This window comes from Peromyscus maniculatus, chromosome 1, assembly GCF_049852395.1.
Source record: "Peromyscus maniculatus bairdii isolate BWxNUB_F1_BW_parent chromosome 1, HU_Pman_BW_mat_3.1, whole genome shotgun sequence".
NCBI classification, from domain to species: Eukaryota; Metazoa; Chordata; class Mammalia; order Rodentia; family Cricetidae; genus Peromyscus; species Peromyscus maniculatus.
In genome coordinates, this window is record NC_134852.1 from 20,490,192 (window position 1) to 20,506,402 (window position 16,211).

The window sequence follows — 16,211 nt, forward strand, 5'->3', positions numbered from 1 at the left end:
GAGGGAGACAAAGAGAAATAGAGAGATAGTCAGAGACAGAGAGACAGAGATATGATAGAGAGATGATAGATATAGACAGACAGATAGATAGATAGATAGATAGATAGATAGATAGATAGATAGATAGATAGTCTAAGCAAACAAGGAAGTAAGGGACTGATCATGAGGGTACTGAGTCACCAAAGGAGGTAGAAAGAGACAGTCAGGAGAAGAAATATGTAAACTATTGGTAGACACATAGAAACAGCAGCTGAATGTCCTGGGCATCAAAGTCACAGATTTTCACAGGTGTCTAAAGGCTGGAGCAACCTGGGAGAGGTAATAGCTGCCCTCCCCCTGACATTTCAACAGCACTGTTGCTTATTAACCTATTTTTTGAGTAGTGTTCATTCATAGAAGAATGATGGCAGTAACTGCTGGGGAGCCATGAAGTCCAGCACAACTGTGCCATCTGGGTCAGGCTCAAAACACGGGGAGGAGCTGCATACAGATAAATGGGTCTGATACACAGTGTTCGGCAAGCCTCATTAACCTGGAGAGATAGATACACAGGTGGATAATGGATAACTATGAGGATTCATGCCAAGAAAGGCTCTCTACTTCTTAATGACTCACCTATGCATAGGGAGCATGTTGGATGGAGCTCTTTGTCAGTATGTGATAGGGAGGTTGATGCCAGTTTCTCCTAGGATGGACACTGTCCAAGCAGTTGTAAAAAAGCATGGGAAGTCCTCAATAAGATTTTGTACGAAAAAGAGGGATTCCCTGAGGCGTCTAAGAGTATATCTGCTTTCTCTCTACTTACCTGCTTCTTGCCTCCTTAAATTCCAGTCTTCCTCCCCAAGATTTCTATTAAAGTAATTTTGATAGTACAACTTGTATCTGTTATAACATTGGGAAAGTCTGCTTTCTTAGACAAGAAGCTGCAAGTACTACCCTATGATCCCAGGGAGCCAAGCAGCTCCGACCACACCACCAAGTTATGAGGTAAGGAATGAGAACCATTGGGATTGCTTCTACAATTAGTGCATAGAATGAGCTGAGTTGACACAATGGTGGCTGTATATACACCTTGGCTATCTCTTTTGTGATTAATCAATGAATCAAAGCCATTCTGTTTCTCCTGCTTGGCCACAAGATTCTGGCTATTGCAAGATCATTTAATCCTTGTTTGGGTCATAGTCAGGAAATATTAAGGAAATAAATTTTGTGTCTCCTCAACTAGATTCTATTGAACATATATGACAGATACTGTGATATGTGCTTTATGTAGAGCATCTTTTAATCTTTATAACAATTTTGTGAAGCAAATATAAAAGCAAAGATTTATCATCTAACCTGCAAGTTCCACTCCTCATCTTACCGACAAATAAATTGAAAGCAGGGACAGGAAGTGGTATATTCGTTGCAATTAATTATAAAATGTGAAATAAACTCAGATACTACTCATCAGAATTTGGTTATCTATTCAATGGAATATTATCCATCACAAAGCTGTTAGGATGAAACATGTTACTACATAGATGAACTTTGAAACCAATTGAGTAAGATAAACCAGATATAAAAGGATAAATATTATGTATGTGGCTGTAGGTGCTAGTTACCTTTATTGTTGGTGTGGCAAGTAACTAGTCAAAACAACTTAGAGAGGGAATGATACCCTTCTCTCAAGGATCGGAGAATCTTGCAGAAGAACAGGCAGAAAGAACGAAAGAGCTCGAGACTGGAGAGATATGCAGTGAAATCCTGTCTTCTGGACATGGCTTGAATATGGCACACATGAACTCACAGCAGCTGTAGTTTTCTGAACAGAATCTGTCCAGGATCAAGCCAGTTAAAAATCTGAGCACAGATGGGGAGGGATTAGGTCTCACTCCTAGCTGAGAAGCTATGGGCAGTTAATGGCTGCTAGAAGGAGAGTCATTTTTCTTTCAAGGGTATTGGTACCCAGTGGATGACCCACATCTCATTCACACAAATGTGGGCCACAGTAATAAAACCCAATGGACTAAAATATAAATAAATATAAGACAAAAAAGAGGCCAAGAAATAGGGAGGAAGATGTGTTGGGTTGTCCTGTGGGGAGTTGAATAGGGGCTGGTGGTGGATATGATCAAGATATGTTGCATACATATATCAAATTTCAAGGAATAAATCAAAACATTATTTTAAAAGGTAGAGGAGTTTATTTGGGCCTATGGGGAAGTTGCTAGCATAGCATCCAAAGTCAGGAAACAGAGGAGAATACTGGTGGTCAGCTCACTTCCTCCACATTCCCCTTTTTGTTGCCTAGGATCCAGGAGTCTATAAGACAATGTCATCTGTGTTTAGCACGGGTCTTCCTTTCTCAGTTGAAGCTCTCTGGCTATGCTCTCACAAACATGGCTAGAGGTTCATCTCCCAGGTGACTGTAGTGGCTAGTTTGTGTGTCAACTTGACACAAGCTGGAGTCATCAGAAATGAAAGAGCTGTAAGGCATTTTCTCAATTAGTGATCAATGGCCCAGCTCATGGTTGGTGGTGTCATTCCTGGGCTGATTGTCCTGGGTTCTATAAAAAAGCAAGCTGAGCAAGCCATGGGAAGCAAGCCAGTAAGCAGCACCCCTCTGTGGATTCTGCATTAACTCCTGCGCCCAAAATTCCGAGTTTCTGTCCTGACTTTGTTCAGTAATGAACAACAATGTAGAAGTGTAAGCTAAATAAACCCTTTCCTCCTCAACTTGATTTTTAGTCATGGTGTTTTGTCACAGCAATAGTAACTCTAAGACAGTGATCCTTAATCCAATCAAGATGACCATGACGATTAGCTGTTACATTGCATTTATGTGAAGTGTCTCTTCCAGGCAAAATTATAGTGACAGGAAATAAATCAGGAGTGGCCCATAGCTAAAAGAAAGAAAGGATAAGGGGTTACTGATTGATAAGTATAAAATACACTGTTTGGGGTGATTTTTACAAGATTTGAAATAGTAGTTACAGTCATTAAAATATGAAATAATGATAGTGACTGTCTTAGTTTGAGTTTCTATTGCTGTGAAGACATACCATGACCACAACAACTTTTTTTTCAAGACAGGGTATCTATGTGTTGTCCTGGCTGTCCTGGAACTCACTCTGTAGACCAGACTGGCCTTGAACTCACAGAGATTCTCCTGCCTCTGCCTCCCAAGTGCTGGGATTAAAGACATGCACCACCACCTACTGGATCAACCATAGCAAGTCTTATAAAAGAAAGCAGTTAATTGGAGCTAGCTTACAGTTTCAGAGGTTTAGTCTATTATCACCATGGCAGGCAGCATGGTACTTGGTAGGCCGGCTGACATGATTCTGGGGAAAGAGCTGAGAGTTCTACATCTGGATCTGAAGGCAGCAGGAAGAGACTGAGTATTGGAGACCACAAAGCCAACCCCCTAGTGACACACCTCCCCCAACAAAGCAACACTTACTCCAACAAGGTCACACCTCCTAATAGTGCCACTCCCTAGGGCATATGGGGGCCATTTTTATTCAAATCACCACACTGACATATGTACTAAATTTTCAAAATGGCAGACTACATGTTTTACATATGCATATACATACTTTTTGAATATTTTAAAAAGGCCATAAGAGGTAGGAAGATTGAATAACAACTGGGATGAAGAAAATACATTCATTGGGAAATTACTTATCTCTAGCAGGCACCAATAGACATATTTATTAATCATCCTCCACCAGAATAAAACTATCATTAGATTTTAAAAACTGTAATGCCCTCACCATATACTCAGTTACAGACAGATGTGAAGGAATAATTAATCTATATACAAAAGTTGTTCAATTCATGCTCCACATTAAAATCTAGATTCCACACTCTTTTGTGCTAGTTTCTATTTCAGATGATCAAGAGAGGGGGCATTGAAAAATGAATTGAAGTATGATCTTGGATTTCTACTCTAACACTTCCTACCTTAAAGAAATGGTACATAGTAGACCCAGTGAGATGGCTTTGTGGGCAGACAGCTGTCGCCAAATGTGATGACTTGAGTTCCATCCCCATAACCCACTGGGTGGAAGGAGAGAACTAATTCCTGCAATTTGACACCCCCCATACAGAGAGACAGAGACAGAGACAGAGAGACAGAGACAGAGAGACAGAGACAGAGACAGAGAGGACAGAGACAGAGACAGAGAGAACAGACAGAGACAGCAGATAGACAGAGGCAGGCAGAGAAAGACACACACACACACACACACACACACACACACAGAGAGAGAGAGAGAGAGAGAGAGAGAGAGAGAGAGAGAGAGAGAGAGAGAGAGAGAACAGATCAGGAGAACAGGGTGTCCTGATTTTTTGGTTAGTTTGACATAGCTAGAGTTGTCTGTGAAAAGGAATGTCAATTGAGGTAATAATTCTATCATATTGTCTGTAGGCAAACCTACAGTGCATTTTCTTGATTAATAGTTGACATAGAAGGGCCAAGACCACTGTGGGGGTGGGTGCTGAGAAATATTAGGATCAATGTCAGGAGAGACTTTCCACCTGCTTTTTTCATGAGGAACATGAGGTGGTGAAGTGCATGCCAGTTTCTTCTGGGAGGGACATACTAGGGCTCATGATGATTACTGTCCAAGAAAGTTGCATATGACCTTTTGTAGATGTAACCAACCATCTTACTAAATAAGAAACACAGAAACAATGTAAAAGAGAAAGCCAAGAGGTCAGAGCTCAGAGCTAAAATCTCACCCTTCCTCCTGCAGTGGTCCCAGCTTCCCGAAAAAGAGCTATTTCCCTGTGTATAAGTCGTTTCATAGTCACTCTGCCTTCTCATTGGTTGTAAACCCAAACACGTGACTGCCTTGTCACTGTCTGTATGTACAGCCCCCTAGGTCTTAAAGGCATATGTCTCCAATACTGGCTGTATCCCTGAACACACAGAGATCTATGGGATTAAAGGCATGCACCACCACTGCCACACTCTGTCTATGGCTCTAATAACTCTGACCCCCGGGCAACTTTATTTATTAACATACAATCAAAATCACATTTCAGTACAATTAGAATACCACCACATTTCCCCTTTTCTATTTTAATTAAAAAAAAGCAAAAGGTTATAACTAACAAAAGAAAAACTATATACAAAAGTACAATAACTATATACAATATATATAAGTAATAAATACCTAAACAGGTATTTGACAAATCAGAGAAAATAATTCCATTATCTATCCTATTTTGGTAAATCCAAGATGTATCTAATGCACTTTCTATCCTAATTAATTTTCAACTATAACTAATTTTCCAATCATAACTAATTAATCTTCAACTATAACTAACTAATCTTCAACTATAACTAACTAATCTTCAACTCCCTCAGAGACCCAAGAAGGGAATAATATTAGCTAACAAAAATAAAAACAGGAAGTGCATGCAAGCAACTTCCAAAAAATTTGTGAGTTGACAGAAACAGTCAGCTGCCTTTATCCTGAAAGGTTTCTCTGCAGTGTTGGGGCATCATCTTCAGCCTACAGGCTTAGCGTATCTGACAGACTCATTTGTGAAGTAGGATGTACATAAGGTCAACAATTCAACCTCACATTGGGTGAGAACAGTCCATGTATCAAAAACACCTGAATTCCACTAGTGTCCTGTCATTATTCAGGATTTTAAATTCTGGAAATTGTTGACAGTTTTTGAATTCAGCTGTCCAATCTTCTTGGCTGTGTATATATGGCTTCATCTCAGCATCCCCTTCTTCTCCACATACCTCTATTAAATGCCAGTCTACTATCGAGAGGCGTGAGCTTTCAGATGCTGTTCCATCGGCTCACTGCCTGTTCAGCTGCCTTTGAAGAAAAGGGCACTGTACCTTTTCCAGATTTCGAAGGCCACTTCAGGGATGGTACCATATTGTCCTGGCCTCAGAAGATGCCTTTTGATAAAGCCATAACCACACTTGTTTTGGCAAAAATCAGTAGTCCTTTGTTTCATGTTCTGTCTGTCCATTTTGTCCTGTTGATTCGAGGATACTTTGTTGTCCAGTGGCTAACTTTTGCCACAATGAAAGTTGACTCCATATGCAGTTTCTTCAATGCCCATATTTTCTCTGAAGTAGATTGGTGCTGCCAGGGGCCGACATGTCTCAAAAAAGAAAAATTTTCTAAGTTATTAAAACATTTTAAATGCCATATTCTGTAGATCTCTGAAGGGTTTGAAGATGACCTGTCTAAAACATCTCTGCTCAATTTTTAAATTGTATCTAATATGATTACAAGTTCTATTGTAATGTCTAACTACTAACTTTCATTTCTTTATATCATAATAGTTGGTAATAATAACATTCAAGGATCAGAAAATGGCATTACATTGTTAAATGAATGGTATAAATACAATTAGAAATATACATATAGCATTTTCTAACATCAGTTTCAAATTTGTATGCAATATAAAACAATCCAATCCAATGTAAAGTATTTAAAACTAGTAATTGTCTTTCTTCCTTTCTTTCTTTCTTTCTTTCTTTCTTTCTTTCTTTCTTTCTTTCTTTCTTTCTTTCTTTCTTTCTTTCTTTCTTTCTTTCTTTCTTTCTTTCTTTCTTTTTTTAAAACAAGAACCTTAAATCTAATCTCCTTTGCTTAGTCTTTTTCTTAACCCTTGACAGCAACTTGTAACCAACCCCCCTAAACATTGAAAATTACCCCAGACCCAAAACCCTTTAAAAAAACCCAAAAAACCACCCGCCCCACACCACCTCTTTGGGAATGTGGGCATCGTATTCTTAAAATTGCTTCCTGCTGGGTATGGGCAAAGTTTTCTTTATCCTGAAAGAAAAATTTTAGGTTAATTGTCAAATTCTAGGAAAGGTAACTATATCCTTCATTATCCAGTCTGTGTATAATGCCAAAGTTCAGGGTTTATCTCAAGTCCTTATTCAAGTAGTCTTTGAGACTGGATAATCTCAGCTAGTCATCTCAAAATTGCTCTGAGCACCTTGTAGTTCAAAGCTGATCTGTGGATGATGTTTGTCAGCTTAATGATATTATTATTGTCCATGTGGAATTGTTGTTGTTGTGGGGCCCCATCTTCTTTCTGGAGACTTCAGTTGATGTTAGGCCTGGCCGTGATTTCCTGCAGAAAACTGATAAGAGACTCGAACACAAAGACATATATATGCAGCTAATTGAAGACTTTTTTCTAGCATTAGTTAGTACGCTATATGACCATTCATATCTTAACAAAGTTTAGAATGTATAAATATCTATCTATATATATTAATCTTGTAAATTTTGATATAAAATTCATACTTTAAGAAAAGTTTAAAGAATCAGAATAGAATCAAAGAGTTGAGATTAGTAATAGAATAGTCCCTTAATTAATTTGGCTTTTGTCCTGTCCCATAGCAGAAGATGGCTCTTTTATTCTGGCATGATACAGGGAGTTTGCATTTTCCTTTTAACAACATGCTTGAGTTTAAAGAAGGAGAGAGCCATTCTCCAACTCCAAAATCAGCTTTAAATTTTAATTGAACTGGGACTATTAGAAGACCAATAGTGTTAAGTCTTTAGAGAAAAGCAGAAGCAAACATTTAGGAAGACATAAAATTTTTTAGATAATATATACCCATACACCATTTCACTCTGTTTCTTGGGATAGATGATTTGTCACTTTTCTTCAGTTGTCTCATTTGTCCAGTGTTCTTCAGATTCCTTAACCTTCATTCTCCTAAAAGACAAAAACAAAAACCTTTCCCCAAGACTAATTTTGGGGAGGTTCCTTTTTGGCACGTTATTATCTGATTAAATGAAAAGGCATGTGTTACTGGTACAAGTTAGTTTAAATTGGATGTTCATGCTGGTTGATGAACTATCACCTCCTCTAATTAACAGGTCTTTCTTGTTCAAATCAAACCTTTATCAATTTTAATGGTACCCACAGCTTATCTTCTCCTGTAGAAACAAAAGCAAAACCTCGTCCCCAATTTAATACAATAATTTATCAATCTCATCATTGCCTTGTGCTAGAGGGCCTGGCAGACCAGTATGGGATCGAATGTGAGTTATATATAAAGGATGATTCCTTTTCCTGATTGTATCTTGTAATTGAATAAATAGTGAAGTTAATTCTGAAGCATCAGGGATAAATTCTGCAGTCTCAATATGTAACACCACTCTTTCAGCATACTGAGAGTCAGTTACTATGTTGAGAGGTTCTGAAAAATCCATTAATACCAACAGAATAGCATACAATTCTGATTTTTGAACTGAATTATATGGACTTTGAACCACTTTACTTAAATTTTCCGATTTGTAACCTGCCTTTCCTTCTTTGTTGGCATCTGTATAAAATGTATGAACTCCAGATATGGGTTTTTGCCGTACAATTCGAGGCAAGATCCAATCAGCTCTCTTTATAATATCAAATCTATCGCTTTTGGGATATTTGCTGTTAATTTCTCCCAAAAAATTACTGCAAGCTCTTTGCTAAGGTTCACTTTCTGTCCATAATTTTTCAATGTCCTTCTTAGTTAATGGTACGACAATTTCTGCTGGGTCTATTCCTGCTAATTGACGAAGTCTCAATTTTCCTTTGCAAATCAAGTCAGAGATTTTTTCCACATAAGTTTTTAATTTTTTATTTGGTTTATTTGGTAAAAATATACATTCCAATATAATATCTTCCCTCTGCATTAATATTCCAGTAGGAGAACGCCTAGAAGGTAAAATAACCAAAATGCAATCCAGCTTTGGATCAATACGATCCACATGTCCTTCATGCACTTTCTTTTCTACCAAGGCCAATTCTTTCTCAGCTTCAGGTGATAATTTTCTTGGACTATTTAAGTCCTTGTCACCTTCTAAGGTTTTGAACAAATTAGTCAGTTCATCATTTTTTACCCCAACAATAGTTTGTAGATGAGAAATATCTCCAAATAATCTTTGAAAGTCATTAAGAGTCTGTAGTCTATCTCTCCTAATTTGCACCTTTTGGGGTCTAATTTTTGTAGCTCTATTTTATATCCTAAATAATTAATAGAATCTCCTCTTTGTATCTTTTCAGGAGCAATTTGTAATCCCCAGCAAGGCAAAATTTTCTTTACTTCTTCAAACATTCTTTCTAAAGTATCTGCATTTGAGTCAGCTAGTAAAATATCATCCATATAATGATAAATTATAGATTTAGGAATTTTTTTACGTATCACTTTCAATGGCTGTTGTACAAAATATTGGCACAGAGTTGGACTATTCAACATTCCCTGAGGGAGGACCCTCCATTGAAATCTTTTAACCGGTTGAGAATTATTATAAGTAGGCTCTGTAAAAGCAAATCTTTCTCTGTCTTTTTCTTGTAAGGGTATTGAAAAAAAACAGTCTTTTAAATCAATAACTATGAGAGGCCATCCTTTTGGTAACAGAGTAGGCAAAGGCATCCCAGATTGTAGAGAGCCCATTGGCTGAATTACTTGGTTAATTGCTCTAAGGTCTGTTACCATTCTTCATTTACCAGATTTCTTTTTAATAACAAATACAGGAGAATTCCAAGGGCTGATTGATTCTTCAATATGCTGAGCATTTAACTGTTCTTCTACCAGCTCTCCTAAAGCCTGGAGTTTCTCTGTTGTTAAAGGCCATTGCTGAACCCATACAGGCTTGTCTGTTAACCATTTTAAAGGTAGAGCTGTTGGTGTCTTTGGAAGATCATCAGTTGTTGTGCCCTGCTCTTGTATAATATGGATGGCTGTTGACCACTCATTAGAACAATATCTTCTAATATTTCTCTCAGTAACACGTGCTACTTTATGATTTGTTTCTGAGATTGGAGGGATGTTAATCTGAGTATTCCATTGTTGCAACAAGTCTCGACCCCACAGGTTCATAGTTATGTTAGCCACATATGGTTTTAATTTTCCTCTCTGTCCTTCTGGACCTATACATTCGAGCCATCTTGCACTCTGTTTCACCTGAGATAATGTCCCAATTCCTAACAGTTGAACGTTTACCTCCTGAAGAGGCCAAGTTGGATGCCAAAATTCTGGTGCAATTATGGTAACGTCCGCACCTGTGTCTACCAGACCAGACAACAAAACACCATTTATTTTTATTTTTAATTTTGGTCTTTGTTCATTAATAGAAGTTTGCCAAAAAATTTTCTTTATGTTTTCTCCTGAATTTTCTATTCTCTCTGTTTCATCATCCTGACTAGCATGATTTATTCCAATAGGCATTTGGTTATTTAATCGCTTAGAGCAGGGATTTCCTCTATGGCTGCAGGAAAGGTTTGAACTGGATTTGCAATGGGGGCCTGTGTGAGGCCCCTCTGGGAGTTTCCCGAAGACTGAGGCAAAGGATTACCCTGTCTGTCCTTTGTTGATCTACATTCGTTGGTCCAGTATTTTCCCTTACCACACCTTCTGCATACTCCAGAAGGAAGGGGCATTCTGTTGCCATTGTTCCTTGAAGAAACATTGTTTTTAGGAATGACCTGTTTACAGTCTCTTTTCAAATGTACTTGCTTTCCACATCCAAAACATTTAACATTCCTCAAACCTTTTGAAATTGCTTCTCCTACCCACATATCATCATGCTCATCAACCTCAACATTAACTGTGTCTCTAATCCAATCTTCCAAAGGTGCAGATCTTGCCCTTAATGGCCTGATTATTCTTTTGCATGCTGCATTTGCATTCTCAAAGGCCAAAGATTCAGTTATTGCCTTACTAGCTTCTGAATCCGAGACCATTCTCTTTACTGCTGAAGCCAGTCTTTGTAAAAAATCTGTAAAAGATTCTTTTGGGCCTTGCATAACCTTTGTAAATGACTCAGATTTTTTTTCCTGGTTCCTCAGCTCTGTCCCATGCATTTAAGGCTGCCGTTCGACATAAAATTAGGGTTTGGACATCATATAAACATTGTGTTTGTACTGAAGCATATTGGCCTTCTCCAATAAGCTGATCCTGGCAAACTTGTATTCCTTTATCCCTTTATTGTTTTTCTATGTTTTTAGCCTCATCCTTAAACCACGTTAGAAATTGAAATCTCTGGCTGGGTTCTAGAACAGCTTGTGCAAGGTCCCACCAGTCCTGTGGTACAATCCTATTATATGTTGACCAAGAGTTTAACATTTGCTTTACATATGGGGAATGTATGCCATAAGATGCTATTGCCTCCTTAAACCTTTTTAAATCCAACATTTCAATTGGAGCCCAAATATTTTGTGTAGTCATTTGATCAGGCATCTGCTGTACAGTTACAGGATAAATTAAGGGTGACTGTGTGAAAACAGGCTTTCTTTCTGTAACCTTATGATCCAATTTTGAAACAACTTTGCTGTCAATTTCTTCTGTCTGAATTTTTACAGGTTTAACAAGTTTTTCTAAAGCTGTCATCCTGGCACTTAAATTGACTATCTTTTTAAATAGTAAAATGAGGATAAGCATGGTGATAAACTGCATAATTCGATCAACATTAATCTTCTCATATAGTTGTTCCATTGTCAGAATGCCTAAAATTTCAAACAAAACCCAATTTTCTTCCAATGTACACATAAAACCCACTTTCTTTTTAATGTGGAAAAAAAATCTCTTTTAAATAGTTTCCTTTAAAATATCTGATATGTTATGACTTACCAAATCTGCGTAGAACAGTAGAAATCCGAGGGGATTTTCAAAACAGCCACCTAGTGTCCAAGGTGTAAATCGAGAGAGAGAGAGAGAGAGAGAGAGAGAGAGAGAGAGAGAGAGAGAGAGAGAGAGAGAGACAGAGACAGAGAATGAGAGAGAGAGAGAGAGAGAGAGAGAGAGAGAACACACAAGAAAGTGTAGCCGGCTAAAGCTTAAATCCAGCCACGTGTTCCCTCTTGAGCCGAGTCAAGGCTTGGCTCTGGCTTCCTTAAGCTCTGACCACGTGCGTTGGCTTTACAGGTGGGGCCCTGTTCGGCAGGGCAGGTCTGAGTTGTTTGTAGCACCGGCATTAAGCAAGCAGGCTTTAAGGAAGCAGCTCACAGTTAGTCCGGCCTGAGGCCAAGCAGACCTAGGCCCGGGCTACGAAGCCAACCGCTTGGACTAGGGGGCTGCCCGGCCTGCCGCCCTTGCGGGAAAGTGGACCTGCTGCCAAGCCAAGCGGGTTTTCATGGATTCTTGTCACAATGGGCGCCAGATGTAGATGTAATCGACCATCTTATTAAATAAGAAACACAGAAACAATGTAAAAGAGAAAGCCAAGAGGTCAGAGCTCAGAGCTAAAATCTCACCCTTCCTCCTGCAGTGGTCCCAGCTTCCCAAAAAAGAGCTATTTCCCTGTGTGTAAGTCGTTTCATAGTCATTCTGCCTTCTCATTGGTTGTAAACCCAAACATGTGACTGCCTTGTCACTATCTGTATGTACAGCCCCCTAGGTCTTAAAGGCATATGTCTCCAATGCTGACTGTATCCCTGAACACACAGAGATCTATGGGATTAAAGGCGTGCACCACCACCGCCACACTCTGTCTATGGCTCTAATAACTCTGACTCCCGGGCAACTTTATTTATTAACATACAATCAAAATCACATTTCAGTACAATTAGAATACCACCACAACCTTTTGTTTCAAGGATCAGGAGTCCCAAGCCATCAAAGAGTGTGCACAATTTTTCATCACTTGCCTTTGCAAGCATTAGCCTGGCTCCTTGAGACTGAAATCACTGTAATTTTTGGTAGTGTCTCTTGCATCTTTTGACAATGTTGGTGGAGTTTGTTTTTCCAGGGGCGGGAGGGAAGGCACAAGTTTTTTACCTGAGACTAAATCCAAGGACCCAGCTAGCTCTGGCTACACCAATGGGAAGCTGAAGCCAGTGGAGTTGTGGCCACAATTCTTGCATGGAATGACTGAGCTGATTGGATGTTTATTGATATATACTTTCCTTGTTTAGCTTTCCTGTGATAATCCACATTTTATACTTTCTGTTTTCCCCATTACCTGACTAGATTTTGGTCACAAGCTCCTGGGTAGTGTAAGATCATGTACTGTGGTTAGGTCATTTTCTTGGAAGCACCAAGTAAGAGTAAGTTTCATGTTTCCTCAAATAGATTCTATCCAACACTTAAGACATATAGTGCTATGAGCTTTGTATTCACTATTTGTTGATATTCATATACAGACTATATATACATATACAGAATATTTATATTTGTAGCTAGAGTTTTCCTGCCTTGCCCACAGTCAGGACAAATCTTTGTCACCCACCAGTCCCACAGCCGCTCAGACCCAACCAAGTAAACACAGAGACTTATATTGCTTACAAACTGTATGGCCATGGTAGGCTTCTTGCTAACTGTTCTTATATCTTAAATTAACCCATTTCTACAAATCTATACCTTGCCACGTGGCTCGTGGCTTACTGGCATCTTTACATGCTGCTTGTCCCAACGGTGGCTGGTAGTGACTCCTTCTGCCTTCCTGTTCTTTCTTTTCTCCTCTCTGTTAGTCCCGTCTATACTTCCTGCCTAGCCATTGGCCAATCAGTATTTTATTTATTGACCAATCAGAGCAACACATTTGCCATACAGAACATCCCACAGCATATATTCTGTATAAATATTATCACCCTCTTCTCAAACTGTAAATTGAATGGAACGAGTACCTGTTTCTGAGGCAGACAAGAGATTTGTAATCGGCTAGTGAGTCCTTATTAATTGGTCTGTGAAGAGAAACTGGTTGTATTTTTCATATTTGTTGGGCTGGCTGATACCAACTTATATCTACATTGCTTCACCATTTCTATCGGATATTTCCACTGAGAGAAGACTTACCCTAAAAGAAAGTGGCACCATTGCATGGGCTGAGGTCTTATACTGAGTCCAAAGAAGGAAGTGAATGGACCACCACAATTTTTTTTTTGGCTTACTGACTGTGAACACAATGTGACTAGTTGTTTCCTGCTCCTTTTTCCATAGCTACAGCTGATATCAGTGTACCACCTTATCACAATGGACTGAATACTCAACCTGTGAGTAAAGGGGCAGGAGAGATGGCTCAAGAGCATTTGCTATTCTTTCAGAAGACTTACATTCAATTTCCAGCACCCACATGGCAGCTCACAATCATTTGTAACTTCTAGTTCTATGGAATTCTCCACTTTTATCTGGCTTCCAAAATACATGTGGGGAAAGCATTTGTATTGGTTACCTTTCTATTGCTGTGATAAGATAACATGATCAAGACAACTTATAAGATTAAGAGTTTAATTGATCTTACAATGCCAGAGGTTTAGTATTGATAAAGGCTGAGGGAAGAGCCATTATCTTGCTGGCAAGGGCAGAACCAGAGAGCTCACATCTCACACCACAAACAGGAAGCAGAGAGAACAAACCAGGGATGGAGCAAATCTTTTGAAACCTCAATGTCTGCTCCCAGTGACATACTTCCTCCAGCAAGATCTCGTCTCCCAAGCCACACACACACACACACACACACACACACACACACACACACACAAACCTATGAGTCAAAATATCCCTTTATCCTTTAGCAATAAAAAAGTAGCTACTTTCAGAGAATTGGTGGGGTCATTGCTGCCATTATACTGGTCACATGGATTATAGATCTTTGGAACTGGTATGTGGGAGAAATGTGGAAGCATGTGCAGCTGTGACCTGGTGAATCCTGATAGTGATGTGAGCAGAGCTTAATGGGCCATTTTGGCAGGGTTTGGAAGCTGTGAATGCTGAGAAATCTGGGTAGTGCTGCCTGGGCTTATGAAGTTTCCAAGTGAGATAGAGGATACAATAGAGGAAATGGATTCATTAGTCAGATAGAGAAAAGAGGTAGGGGACTAAAGAGATGGCTCAATGGTGAAGAACTCTTGTTCTCACAAAGGACCTAGGTTCAGTTCTCAGCCACCACATGGTAGCTCACAAGTATTTGTAGTTCCAGTATTGGGGGTGGTGGTGGTGGTGGTGGTGGTGGTGGTGGTGGTGGTCTGATGCCCTCTTCTGGCCTCTGTGGGCATTGCAGGCACATGGTGCAGAGACAACATGCAGACAAAACACACATACACATAAAATAAATAAAATCCTAATTTTTTAAAAATTTCATTTTATAATTTAATTTAATTCTACACATCAGCCACAGATTCCCTTGTTCTCTCCCCTCCCACCCCCCTCTTTTGGGTATCCTGGATTTTTTATTTTTCCATATGAAATTGAATATTGTTCTTTCCAGGTTTGTGAAGAATTATGTTGGAATTTTGATGGGGATTGCATTGAATCTGTAGATTGCTTTTGGTAAGATTGTCATTTTTACTGTTAATCCTACCTATCCATGAACATGGGAAATCTTTCCATTTTCTGATATCTTTCTCAATTTCTTTCTTCAGAGACTTAAAGTTCTTGTCACACAGGTCCTTAGCTTGTTTAGTTAGTATTACCCCAAGGTGTTTTATATCATTTGTGGCTAATGTACAGGGTGATGTATCTCTGCTTTCTTTCTCAGCCCGTTTGTCATTTGTATATAGGAGGGCTACTGATTTTTTTTTTTTAGTTAATCTTGTATCATGCTACATTGCTGAAGGTGTTTATAAGCTGTATCAGTTCCTTGGTCGAATTTTTGGGATCACTTAGGTATACTATCATGTCATCTGCAAGTAGGAAAAGCTTGACTTCTTCCTTTCCAATTTGTATCTCCTTGATCTCCTTATGTTGTCTTATTGCTCTGGCTAGTACTTCGAGTACTATATTGAATAAATATGGGGAGAGGGAACAGCCTTGTCTTGATTCCTGATTTTAGTGGAATCACTTTGAGTTTCTCTCCATTTACTTTGATGTTGGCTGCTGGCTTCCTGTAAATTGCTTTTATTATGTTCAGGTATGTTCCCTGTATTCCTGAACTCTCCAAGACCTTTATCATGAAGGGGTGTTGGATTTTGTCAAAGGCCTTTTCTGCATCTAGTGAGATGATCATGTGGTTTTTTTTTCTTTGAGTTTGTTTATATGGTGTATTACTGATAGTTGTGAATTCCTTTTGTTTGTATTTTTTCTTCATTACTATATTTTATTATTATTATTATTATTATTATTATTATTATTATTATTATTTTTTGGTTTTTTCGAGACAGGGTTTCTCTGTATAGCTTTGCGCCTTTCCTGGAGCTCACTTGGTAGACCAGGCTGGCCTCGAACTCACAGAGATCCGCCTGGCTCTGCCTCCCGAGTGCTGGGATTAAAGGCGTGCGCCACCACGCCCGGCTTATTTTAT

The 16,211-nt window shown here is 39.0% G+C and overlaps 1 long non-coding RNA gene across 1 annotated transcript; it reads left to right on the forward strand.

The window, feature by feature from the left end:
• Positions 1-390: 390 nt before the first annotated feature.
• LOC143273234 (uncharacterized) lies at positions 391-16,005 on the forward strand. Its single transcript, XR_013051125.1, has 3 exons — positions 391-987; positions 13,913-13,965; positions 15,180-16,005. It is a non-coding gene; the product is annotated as an uncharacterized LOC143273234 (long non-coding RNA).
• Positions 16,006-16,211: the final 206 nt, after the last annotated feature.